The sequence below is a fragment of the Bubalus kerabau genome, chromosome 3 (genome assembly GCF_029407905.1).
Source record: "Bubalus kerabau isolate K-KA32 ecotype Philippines breed swamp buffalo chromosome 3, PCC_UOA_SB_1v2, whole genome shotgun sequence".
Taxonomy (NCBI): domain Eukaryota; kingdom Metazoa; phylum Chordata; class Mammalia; order Artiodactyla; family Bovidae; genus Bubalus; species Bubalus kerabau.
In genome coordinates, this window is record NC_073626.1 from 42816258 (window position 1) to 42829212 (window position 12955).

The window sequence follows — 12955 nt, forward strand, 5'->3', positions numbered from 1 at the left end:
GGTTGCTGGTTCTCTGTGACCATTCTGACATCTCTCCTGTGCTCAGATCCATCCATTCACCAAGAATCAGTGAGGTCATTCTTTTTTGGGGGGCCATGCAGCTTGCAGGATCTTAGTTGCTTGACCAGGGATTGATCCTAGCCCCTTTGCAGTAAAAGCACAGAGTCCTAACCACTGGACCACCAGGGGATTCCCAGTGGGGTCATTCTTGATTTGCCCTTTATCCTCAGAAGTCTAGGAATACCACCATCTTACACCATACACAAAATTAATTCAAATGGATTAAAGACTTGAATTTAAAACCTGAAACCATAAAGCCCCTAGAAGAAAACATAGGTGGTACGCTCTTTGACATCAGTCTTGCTAATGATTTCTTTTTGGAATTTGTCACCAAAAGCAGAGGAAACAAACAATTGGGACTAAAAAACCTAAAATGCTTCTGCACAGCAAACGAAACCATCAATAAAATGAAAAAGCAACCTATTAAATGGGAAAAATATTTGCAAATCCTGTATCTGATAAGGGGCTAATATGCAAAATACACAAAGAACTCAAATGACTCAGTAGCAAAAAGCCAAACACTCCAACTGAAAAAACAGGCAGATGATATGAATAGACAGCTTTCTATGGCCAGTAGGTATATGAAAAGATGCTCAACATCCCTAATCACCAGTGGAATGTAAATCAAAACCATAATGAGATATCACCTCATATCTATCAGAATGTTTTATTACCAAAAAGACAAGAAAAAATAAGTTTTGGCAAGGATGTGGAGAAAAGGGAACGCTGTGTGCTATTGGTGGGAATGTAAATTGGTGTAGCTACTATAGAAAACAGTATGGAGATTCCTCAAAAAATTTAAAGTAGAATTACCATTTGATCGAGCAATCCCACTTCTGTGCATTTATCCAAAGAAAACAAAAACCTTAACTTGAAAAGATATATGCATTTCCATATTCATTACAGCATTATCTACAATAGCCAAGACATGGAAACAATCTAAGTGTCCACTGATGGGTGAATGGATAAAGAAAGAGCTACACACACACACACACACAGAGACTGGAATATTATTCAGCCACAAAAAGAATGGAATCTTGCCATTTCAACAACATGGATGCACCTTGAGGACATTACGCTAAGTGAAATAAGTCAGGCGGAGAAAAAATAAGCACCGTATGATCTCATTTATATGTGGAATCCTTAAAAAAATTAGATTCACAGATACCGAGAGCCGATTGGTGACTGCCAAAGGCAGGGGTTGGGAGTAGGTAAAATGAGTAAAGGGAGTGAAAAGGCACAAACTTCCAGTTACAAAATAAGTCCCGGGGGATGTAAGGTACAGCATGATGACTACAGTTAATAAAACTGTATTGCATATTTGAAAGTTGCTAAGAGAATAAAATTTAAAAGTTTTATCACAAGAAAAAAATTCTGTAACTGCATATGGTGCTGGATGTTAACGGACTGACTGTGGTGATCCTTTCACAATATACAGATACTGCTGCATGTTGTACACCTGAAACAAGTATAATGTTGCATGTCAATTATACCTCAATTTAAATAATTAAAAGACAGACAAGAAAGTCAAGGTACCTAATTCCAGGTGAGTATCACCTCACCTGTTGACTAATGTAAGCACCTAATATGTGTCAATAAATTCTTGCCTGTTTCCCAAATTTTGTGTCAGAATGCCTTGTTTTTAAAGTACAAATCTCAACCTACTACTTCCTTGATTAAAACTCTTCAGTGGCTTCCTATCACTCTAAGAATTCATTCACCTTGCAGGCAAGGCTGGTCCCCTCAGAAGTCCCTGCAGCCCTGGCCACCACGTTTTCCTGGCACTCACAGTCCCAGGGTCACATGCCTATCTCTTCCTCTTTAACACACGTTGCCTACACAAGACTTCGGGCTCCAAACCCGGTTCCTGGCTCACTGCGGGCTCTCCACAAATCCTCGAGCTGTGATGTGCCGGTCCTTGTCCCAGCAGGGAAGCACTGACACATGCGTCTGCTGTGGGACAGAGTGTACTGGAGCCCTGCTCCAGGGCAAGGTTCTCTTTGCCGCCCAACCATAGGATTCTCCTGGACTCAAAGTCTGCACGGCCTACTGGACTCTTACTAGCTGCCGGCTCATCTTCTCAATCAGTGCTGCCCAACCTGTTATCACATCAGGGCACCCAGAGCAGAAATTTGTATGTCACACTTTGGGTGCTGGTGTTTGAAGTCATGAGCAACCAGCTAGAGCTTTGGCAGTTCCAAGGGCTGAGTGGGTAAGCACCCTGACATAACTACAGCCCATCTGTGACACACTGGTGGGGACGGTCTCTGCTAGACTCGGCATCTCCACCAGAATGATTCATACCTTCTGTCCATAACATTTACTGAATGGGCTAAGCTCTGCGGACAGCAATGCTACTACCACTGATAGTGAACGCGGCCAGGGAGCTAACCATGTACTAGGCATTTAAATTTGGTAACCTGTTTAATCCTCACAATGACCCTTTAATTAAATACTATTATTATCCTCCTTTTACAGTTGAGGGAGTTGAAGCTCTACTCAAGGTTGCACAGCTAGTAAATGAAAGAAAAGGATTTGAATCCAGCCCACCTGGCACCAGAGCAGTGCTCCTAAGCAGTCTACTCTGCTGCCTAATGCGGAGGTTTTTAGCTGGAGTTTACGAACCCCGAAGCCACCTGATAACACGTTTTTGGTGTGTGAGCTTGCACATTTTTCTGAAGAGGGGAGAGTCATGACTGTCACTGGAGTCTTACAGGGATTGAAGGAGGTAAGGAATCATTGGTCTAGGTGGGAATTCCGATACATGACTCATCTTTTCTGGTCTGCTCAGATCCTGGCAGTGACCTCAGTGTTGCCCAGAGTCCTGATGACCCCCAACATGGTCCCTACCTCATGAAATCCCTGGGCCTGGCCTCGACTGGACTGCTCCAGGACCTTCGACTTTCATTCTCTTAACCAGGGAGAGAAGTTCTTTTGGGGAACTGTTTTCATATTAACAGCACTGTATCAGAAATAATACACCTGAGAGACCCATGTCGGGATTACAAAACGGCCTCAGATCTTTATGGCTGGGCCCTGTGGCTGCTGAGGCAATGGTTGGTTTAACTTAGCTCATCTGTATTCTACTGAGATTTTCTGAGGAAAATCTGTGCCATGGTTAACAACACAGGCTCTGCTGTCAGTCTTGGTTCTAACTCAGACTTTGCCTCTTTCAAGCTGTGTGTCCTTGGAAAGTAACTGGACCTCTCTGAAATTTAGATGATACATCTTAAAAACAAAATGAGGATAACAGTGGCGTCTTTGTCATGTTACTGTCAGGATGAAATGAGGTCACATACGTCAGCATTTAGCGCAGTGAAGGCACACAGGGATTACCCGAGAAATGCTGGCTCTAGGGAAGCGGGTGAAAGGGGAACCTGAAGGCATATGCTTCTGAAGCGATGAGTATTCCTGTAACAGCGAGGAGTACTGACAACAGCCTGGGATCTGCAGAAAGGCTCGTAACCTCAATTTCACCTCCTGTTATTGCCTCTTCATCTGTAAAATGAACTGTTGGCCCAAATGACCCTAAAATCCTTGCCACCATTCATGTAATTACATTTATTAAATATACACCCCTTAATACATGTCAGCTGCTGTTTAAAGTACTCTATCTATACTATCTTTTTAATCTTAAGAACAATCCTATGAGGAAATAAGTACACTATCCCCATTTTACAGCTGAGGTGACTGAAGCTTAGAGGTGGAGTAATTTGCTCAAGGTCCTAGAACAAGTTAGTGCTGAAGCCAGGATCTAAGCCAGGCTGGCTGGCCCCAGAGTCCATACCTCTTAATATCTGGTTTATTTCCTCCTTTTGCTAATCCACTGTAACACAACATCAGCTCTTAGAACACTTGAATACTGGTTGTTTAACTTTCATCTCACCCACTGCAACTTAATCCTGGTTCTTCTCAACCTGACCACATAGAAGGAGGGAACAGCTAGCAGCCACATTTCCCAAAATAACGCTTTTTAGACTCAAAGAAAACAAATCCCTACTCTTTTACATGTTCTCATGTCCAGGCTCCTTAAGCCTCATAACATAAACCTTTAATAAAACAGTCCCCTCTTGCTCTCTAGCCCTTCCGGATCGCTGAATCCTCCTTCCAACAGTGCCTGACTGCAGATGGTGAGAAGTTGCTTCTTGGCTGCCAGGCACATACAAGTGTCTGATTGCCATTTTTCTCCCTTTCTTTTGTTAAATAATGGTCAACTCTGAAGCCTCCTGTGCCAGTACTACCGCAGGGACATTGGCAGAGCCAAAGAAGGCTTGTCACTGCCTGAGGATGGCTGGGTCTGAGCAGTTCCTGCCTGTACAGGACACTTCAGATTTGTAACTCCCCCGGCCCTCTGACAAAGGGCAGTGGGGAGCTGGGCGGGGGGAGCAAGAGTAGCCGCTACCTTTTCTTTTTGGAGGGTGTAATTTTTACCAGCTCCCTAATGACCTGAGCTGAATGGAGAGCTAGTCTAGGGGGAGGTGTGGTGAGGAATAAGAGCCAAGACAAAAGGTAGGGATGAAAAGGGAGACTGACACACCCAGAATTAACAGCAAGTCCAGTTCCTGTTTGTTGCATTTTTAAATGAACTTAACCTATTGTTGGTTCTGGTGCAGGAAACAGCTCCATGACTTCATAATATATAAATGTGTTTCCTCTTGTAAACATAAATTATAGTTACCAGAGAGAGAACATTTACAAAAACTTTTTAGATACATTGAATCTTTCCCTGTGAAAAAAGATGGGCTTAAATTGTCTCCTCAAAGCAGAAAAATAAGAGGTATGACAGATGGGAAATGAAAGAGTAGCCACGTGCTTCTTCTCCACTATGACATGGTTCAGATCTAATCTGACCCACACCTAAGCAGGGCTTCGCCTGGACTACAGGCACCTGTTTGCTAGTCTACAATTTTCTGCTAACCCGAATTCTGGGAACATTTGAAATAGGGTTTCTGGACTCTGTCAGCCCAGAAGGTACTGAGGAGCCAAAAAAAGAAAAAAAGAAAACGTTTGCTTGGAAACAGAGAAATGTTCAACTTTGGGGAAAAAATGACAATTTTCACTCAGATAATTACTAATGTAGAAATACAGAAAACTTCTCAGAAAGGACAAAGTGACATTAGGTTGGGAGGGACAAAGACTGAGGGAGTCAAGTGGCAAACAAATGAGAAGCAGATTTGGAAGGGCTGTAGTAAAATGATTCAGTGTTTGTTATTATAGAAAAAGACTTCAATGCACACACAAAACCCGTAGTGAAACAGGCTTGGTTCTGTGGGTTTCCAAAAACTAAAGAGAAAACAGGAAATTAATAACAGAAACACATTTAAAACACCAGCTAAACATCTCTTTCCAAAAGGCACACTGATGTTAAAAGCCCAAAGTGCTTTTTAGTATGGTTCCTATTTGGCTACTGCAATTTTACAGGTTTGAATTAGTCACAGAAAAGGGAGTAATTGGGCAAAATGGATTATTTTTAATTCCAAAAAAGTCAATGAAAATACAGTCTCCTTTACTGCAAAATGGCCTTCATTTAAACTAAAACAGATAACTTAAAAATCTAATTTTCAGACAAATGTTTAAGTGAATTTAGCACCTTAGTTTGTAAACACTCAACAGAGCAATCATGGCTTAGTTTCAAACTCACCTTTAGTCCATGAAAAGAAAAGTCCAGAAAAAAAGGCAATTTGGAAGGGTTATCCTAAGGATATCATGAACAAACAAACTAATATAGATATGAGGAGGTTACATTTGAATTATTACTGGAATTCAGCTTGGGGTCACTGCGTTCTTGAGACAGGCTATTTGACAGTTTCAGAAGGGACTGGATCATCACAGTTATTTAGAAACATCATGTTATTTAAAACATCACTCTGGGACAAAAAGGCTAAATTTATATTATCAGTTAATCAAAATGGAATAATATCCAGATCTCAAACAGGAAGACAAGGTAGTTTTGGCCCTCTGAAGCATAAGAAATCTAAGTCAGAAGAGTTGGCTTTAAAAAAACCCTCAGCATTAGGGGGAAATATTAAAGAAATAATTAAAGAAATATTCTATAATAACAAACACTGAATCATTTTACTACAGCCCTTCCAAATCTGCTTCTCATTTGTTTGCCACTTGACTCCCTCAGTCTTTGTCCCTCCCAACCTAATGTCACTTTGTCCTTTCTGAGAAGTTTTCTGTATTTCTACATTAGTAATTATCTGAGTGAAAAGAAATAAAATATAAGGCATGTTATTAAAAACACATGTAACTTATAAATAACTAATAAGGACCTACTGTATAGCACAGGGAACTAAATAATCTGTAATGACCTATGTGGGAAAACAATATAAAAAAGTGCAGATATATGCACATGTGTAACTGATTCACTTTGTTGTTCGGCAGAAACTAACACAACACTGTAAATCAACTACACTCCAAAAAAAAAAACCAAAAAACATGTAACTGAACTGTACACTTAAAAATGGTTAAGATGGTAAATTTTATGTTCTGTGTATTTTACCACAATAAAAAAAAAACCCAGGCAGAGAAAAAGCCACGTGCAGACACTTACAAACCTCCAAGAATAATACCAAATTTCCCCTGGACAATATGAATTCACACAAGCAAAAAAACACTAATATTAAGTAAACAACACACACACAAAAAGGTTCATTCTCATTAGTAATTAAAGAACAAGAAAGAATAATCATGATGATATTATACTTATTGAATTACCAAAAATCAAAGTGAAAATATTCACAGCCAATAAACAATGACATATCACCACACACCTACTACAGGAGCTGAAAATCCAGAACACTACAAACTCCAAACGCTGGTGGGAATGCAAAATGGCAGAGCAAAATGGCACTCTGGAAGACAGTTTGGCAGTTTCTTACAAAGCTAAACATATTCTTACAATAAGATCCAGAAATCCTATTCCTAGGTATTTACCCAAATGAGTTGAAAACTTATGTCTACAGAAAAACCTGCACATGGATGTTTATAGCAGCTTTATTCATAATTGCCCTAAACTGGAAGCAATCAAGACATCCTTCAATAAACAAACTGTGGTACATTCATACTATGGAACATTATTCAGCAATAAAAAGAAAAGTTATTAAGTCACGAAAAGACACAGAGGAACCTTAAAATGTACTTTGCTAAGTCAAAGAAGCCAATCTGAAAAGGTTACATACAGTATCATTCTAATGATATGATATTCTGGAAAAGAAAAAACTTAAGAGACAGTGAAGTGATCAGTGGTTGTCAAGGGTGCAGGGGAAGGAGGGGAGGGATGAATAGGCAGAGCATAACACATTTTTAGAGCAGTGAAACTATTCTGCACAAGTCTATAATGGTGGATACTTGACATTGTATACCTGTCAAAATCCAGAGTGTACAACACAAAGAGTGAGCCATAATATAAACTATAGACTTAGTTAATAATAATGCCTCCACATCAGGTCATCAATTGTAGCAGATATACCCCACCAGTGTAAGATGCTAACTGGGGGAAACTGGGAGGCTTAGGGTAGGGGGTGCGCAAAAAGGGAGTACACAGGGACTCTCTGTACTTTCTGTTTAGTTTTTCTGTAAACCTAAAACTGCTCTAAGAAATAGTCTATTAATTAAAAAAAAAAAAAAGAAATATCCAACCATCGATGTTGGCAAGGCCAGGAGAGGTGGGCGCAAGTGTGCATTGCTGATGGCACTATAGGGGCTCCAGGTTCTCCAGAGAACAATCTGTCAATGCTTAACCCCACCAGAAAAGGTTCAGGTGCTGAGGTCTAACATTCATCCCAGAAAGACAGGACAGAAAACAAGAGCTACTTGCACAAGATGCTGGTTACATACCCACTCTCATTTTGTGAGTGACCTGTTCATTGAAAGTTGAAAGTGTTAGTCGCTCAGTCGTGTCTGATTCTTTGGGACCCCATGGACTATAGCCCACCAAGCTCCTCTGTCCATGGGATTCTCCAGCAGAATACTGGAGTAAGTTGCCATTCCCTTCTCCAGGGATCCTGTTCATTAAGATGGGCTATATCTTGTATTTAAAAAAGTATTATTATTTGTTGCACCACAAGGCATACAGAATGCAGGATCTTAGTTCCCTGACCAGGAATTGAACCTGTGCCCCCTGGATTGGAAGCACAGAGTCCTAACCTGTCCTAACCACTGGACTGCCAAAGAAGTCCTTATATCTTATATTCTTGTTTAATTGGTCAGAGACTCTCCTTAAATAGAAACATAAACATCTAAATGGCACAGGATAAGATGTTTGTGCTTCCAGATGCAGTGAAGGGATTACTCTGCCAGTTATGTTATTTTTCCCTCAAACTTAACTCTTTTGGGATGAAAATAACACACTCCTACTTACTGTTAAACTGCTTATAATTCAAGTTCTTAGAGAGCAAGCATTTCGGCTTAATTAGCACCTTACAAAGAATGTGCCCACAGATACTAAATGAATAACACTACTAGGTCACTTAGCTAACTGAGCTCTTTAGCTCAAATTTGAATCCTAAATCAGCTCCACTTATTGTGAATCAGATCTGATTGAAACTTCTGAGATTGGCTTTGAAACCCTTCATTTACCGCAGAGACATAAGCTCCCTAGAAGAAGTTCCTGGCAGAAGAGGAAATGCTGAGTGAAGGAATGAAAGAGGGAAGGGACTGAATCCCACCATCCCAGCTCTTTCTCCAGCCCCAGATAGGATGCCCACTTTTTCCTCACTTGAATTACCACCTTGCCTCATCTATGACATCCACAAAGTTTTTTCCCAGAGCCAGTTCAAGAACAAGATTTCCCTGGCCAACACCACACCAGACCGTCAGACCCCAGCCATTTCTTCTGCACTCAGCAATGAAGTTACTACACCAGGCGGCTCGTCTGCAGTGTTCCATGAGGGCACGGATATATCTCCCTGTCATTGGATCCTCTGTGTCCAGAGCCCAGAACATGGCAGGCATTCACTGGGTATTGCTTTAGTGAAGGAAGGGAGAACTCAGCACCAATAACATTACCCTGTGTAGAGCTCAGCAGTTTCCGACATGCTCTCAGATATACAGATACATTATCTCACTTGCTCTAAGCTTGCTTCATCAGCTCTCACAGCGGGAGGGGCTGAGACGACAGCTCATTTCTAGTCTAAAGCAGTCATTCTGCAGATGAAGAGACAGAGGCCAGAGCTGCCAGAGGAGTCCCAAAGGATCACATGGCTACCTGGGGGCAGAGCCGAGTCCCATGCCAGAGCCGTCAGTGCTCTTCCACTCTGCTCCTTTGTCTCTGGCCCGATAACAGTGTTCTTTCAGTTCCCAGAAGGGCAGACGTTCACTAACAAGTCGGAGAGACTTGTATATGTAGCTGCCTACTCAATATTTCCATGTCCCCACACATCTCAAACTTGACATATTCAAAAGTGAATACCTTAGCTCCCTTCCTCACCGTGTGCCCTTCTTCCAGGCTCCCCCTTTTCAGTAAATGGGAACTCCATTGTTAAACTGCTCAGGCCAAAAGTGACGGAGCAATCCTCAACTTCTCTATTTCTTTTACATGCCACTTTCAATCCTTCAGCAAATCCTATTGGCTCCTTTTCCAAAACATATCCAGAATTCAAGCACTTCTCACTCTTTGGCTTTTTACTTCGGGTCCAAGCTACCCACTTTCCTTGCCTGGACCACAGTAGCAGTTCCCTAATCAGTTTCCTTCCTTCCCCTCTTGCCCACTACAACCTATTCTCAACATAGCAGCCAGGATGATCCTTTATGTCAGATCATGTCACTTATGTGCCTCGAACACTCCAATGGCTCCCATCTCACTCACAATTCACCAAAAATCCAGGGGCCTATAAGGCCTAATACGATTTACCACAAATCTACTCCCACCCACATCTCTTGCTTTCTCCTCTCTCACACTACTGCAGCCATAATGACTGGTGTCCTCACGTTTCTTGAACATATGAGGCATACTCTTGCCTCAGGGCCTTTGCACTTGCTCTCTGACAGCAGAGGGAATATACTTCCCTCAGATAAATAAATGCCTGGCTCACCCCTTAACTTCCTTTGGGTCTTTGCTTAGATGTTACCCTTTCAGTGAGAACTTCCTTGACCACCCTAATAAAATTTAATACCCTGACTTCTGGTACTCTTTATCTTCCTTCTCTGGTTAATTTTCTCCATATATATTTCAGTTGTTTATCATATGCTTCTGCTTCATCCCAACAGGTGAGCTACTTAAATCCTAGAGCTTTGTTTTATTTACTACTCTATCCCCAGGTACTAGAAAAGTACCTGGCTTCTAGCAGATATTCAGCAAACATAAGTGGAATGAATGAATGAGTAAATGAATGAATGAACGAACATCCTTACCTTTAGAATCTCCCAGTAATCTAAAGGGTTCAGGCCAGAAGGGAAAGACCCTGGTTGAGCTCTGACCTCTCCCTCACTCCCCACACAGCTTCTCCTTCTTCTTAGGCCCAGCCCAGTCCCTTACTACAAGAAACCAGGTCTGGGCTGGGAAGCAAGGCAGGACCAGGGCAACAGGTGCTTGTTGCCAGGATGGTACAATTCTGCATAGTGCTAATTTTTGGCTTTGGCATCCTGATACCTCATAAACAGAAGAGGTCAAAAACAGGTTGGGACTAGATAGTAGTACTGACTCAGTTTAACAGCAACTAATCTGCTTTGAGATATCTTTCAAGGAACAATGCTAAACTTGCACGTGTTCACCTAGCTGTCCTCTTCTTCTTTCTCAAACTCTTTATTATGGATTTCAAACATGCAGAATAGTAGACAGAATAGTATAATGAACTCCATGAACCCATTACCCAAATTCAACAATTACCAACATTATGTCAATTTGGTTTCTTCTATTCTCTGTCTCTGCAACCCCCACTGAATATTTCATGAAGCTGTTTCTGGAGAACTGATCTACATATGACACACTCTGGTCTTGTTAACACTGTATTCTAGCAACTATGTCAACCAATTTCTCTAGTTTTACTAGAAATACAGTTTAAAAAAAAGCACTTACACCCATTCTCTCACCAAAGCAATGACTAAAAAAGGAAGTATCTAAATTCCAGACTGTTTAAATCAACAAAACATGCCACTTATCATGTTTGGAGGGATTTGGGGAGAAGGGTTTTGTAGCTACAAAATAGATGTAGACATGAGCTGTTTTCACTTGTTTGTATCTGAGGCAGAATTTCTGAATGAACTTGTTCAATCCAGTAAGTATTTACTGACTACCTGCTACATATGAGGGACAGGATTAAGAAGACAGAAAATAAGAAAACCCAGCCTCTGTTCTTAAGGAAATCAGTGTGGGGTGGAGGATGGGTGTTGGGTGAGAAGAGGGTAGTGGGAATAGCTAACATCCAAGGCGGAATACATTCTAGCCTGAGAGATTAAACAAACCCAAGGCGAAAGTTCCTTTAAAAAAAATCAATCCACAGAATTTGCAGACCCCAAGATTTACCTCTTCCTTAACTCTAATTTTGCCCTCTGCTGAATTTATTGCTATACAGCCAATACGTATATTATATGGGGTCAGAGAATTCAGTGACCCACAGAATAGACTTTTGGAAGTGGATCTTTCATGTCACATGTTGCTACTTATCATCCAGTCTTCTGGTGGCAGAGAACTGGAAAGTCCTCCCAGGGTTTGGAAAACAATGGGGCTACCTCAGGGCCGACACTCAAAGTGTTCTACTCTTTGAGAGCATATACAGCAAGCAGCTTCATAAACAGACGAGACTGTGTCAAGGAGACATGGCTAGATGGATTCAGAAGGACTTCCAAGAACTCTCTCCTGGCTACCTAAAGGACTGTGACCTTAGTGGTCTATTACCAGAAGAGTGCAGCTCTTTGGACAAACCAATGAGGTTTGGTTGGCCAGGTTGTGTAGGAAGGAGAAAGTGCATGCTCATTCATATGCCCCTGGAATTAGGTGCACAGGAGAGTGGGAAGAAGGGCAGAATTAAGATGGAAGAAAGGTTTACATCATAATCAATGTTACCAAGATTGGTGAGGTGAGGATGCATGAGAGAGAAGGAGTAAGGTAGGAAAAAGGCACTGTGAGAATGGATGGGACACAGGAATAGGGATTAGTAAAGGGACGATTCTGGTTTGAAAAGGAGATCACTGATGGAAGTGAAAAAGATGCCATGTGACCCAAGACCTTGAGAGGCAGGATCTCACAAGATACTAACAGGATGTGAAAAGGAGGGACCTTTGAATGGGAGGGTGTACAGATTATGAAGGATGGGTTCCCACTGGAATGGAAGGGGGTCACTTCACTGAAGCTGGGTGAAGTGGTCACTAGATAAAGGTTTTGGGTAATAGGATGTAGCTATGGATGGCAGAAGGGAGGCAGCTGGAACACTCGTAAGAGATTGGAAATCTCTTATTTATATGAATTCCTGGGGGTAAGCAGACTTAGGATGAGAGGATTTAGGGTAAAGTGCCAGTGAGATGGGAGACACCTTAGGATAAGCGGGAGCTCCAAGGACTCATAGGGTGAGAGGATATTTGGACAAAGGATAAAGAGAGGTACTAAGGTGCAGGGGTCTCAGGACACTTGGGGTCAGAAGTTATGAATAATGGGTTGAGGAAGACACCAAGCCATGCGGGAAAAGTTAATATTAATAGAAACCTTGGAGGTCATGGCAAGTGTTGATGTTGGGCTTAGGAATTATTAGAAAATAAGGAACAAGGGGCTGAGGGTAATCTGGAAACCCAGGTAGGTTTAGGAGCAAGAGAAGCTATGGATCAAAAGAGTTTTGAAGATTGTGGGTTCAGATGCCAGCTCTGCCACTCATCTGTGTGAATCCAGGTTCGTCATTTGTTTAAAACTAAACCAAAACAAACAAAATATGGGAAACAGTGGTAGACATAGGAAGAATCA

At 41.6% G+C, this 12955-nt stretch overlaps 1 protein-coding gene across 7 annotated transcripts in view; it reads right to left on the reverse strand.

Annotated features, from left to right (window-relative positions):
- The window catches only part of ZNF76 (zinc finger protein 76), a 29752-nt gene that overhangs the window by 15114 nt on the left and 1683 nt on the right, over window positions 1–12955 (reverse strand). The window lies entirely within an intron of this gene.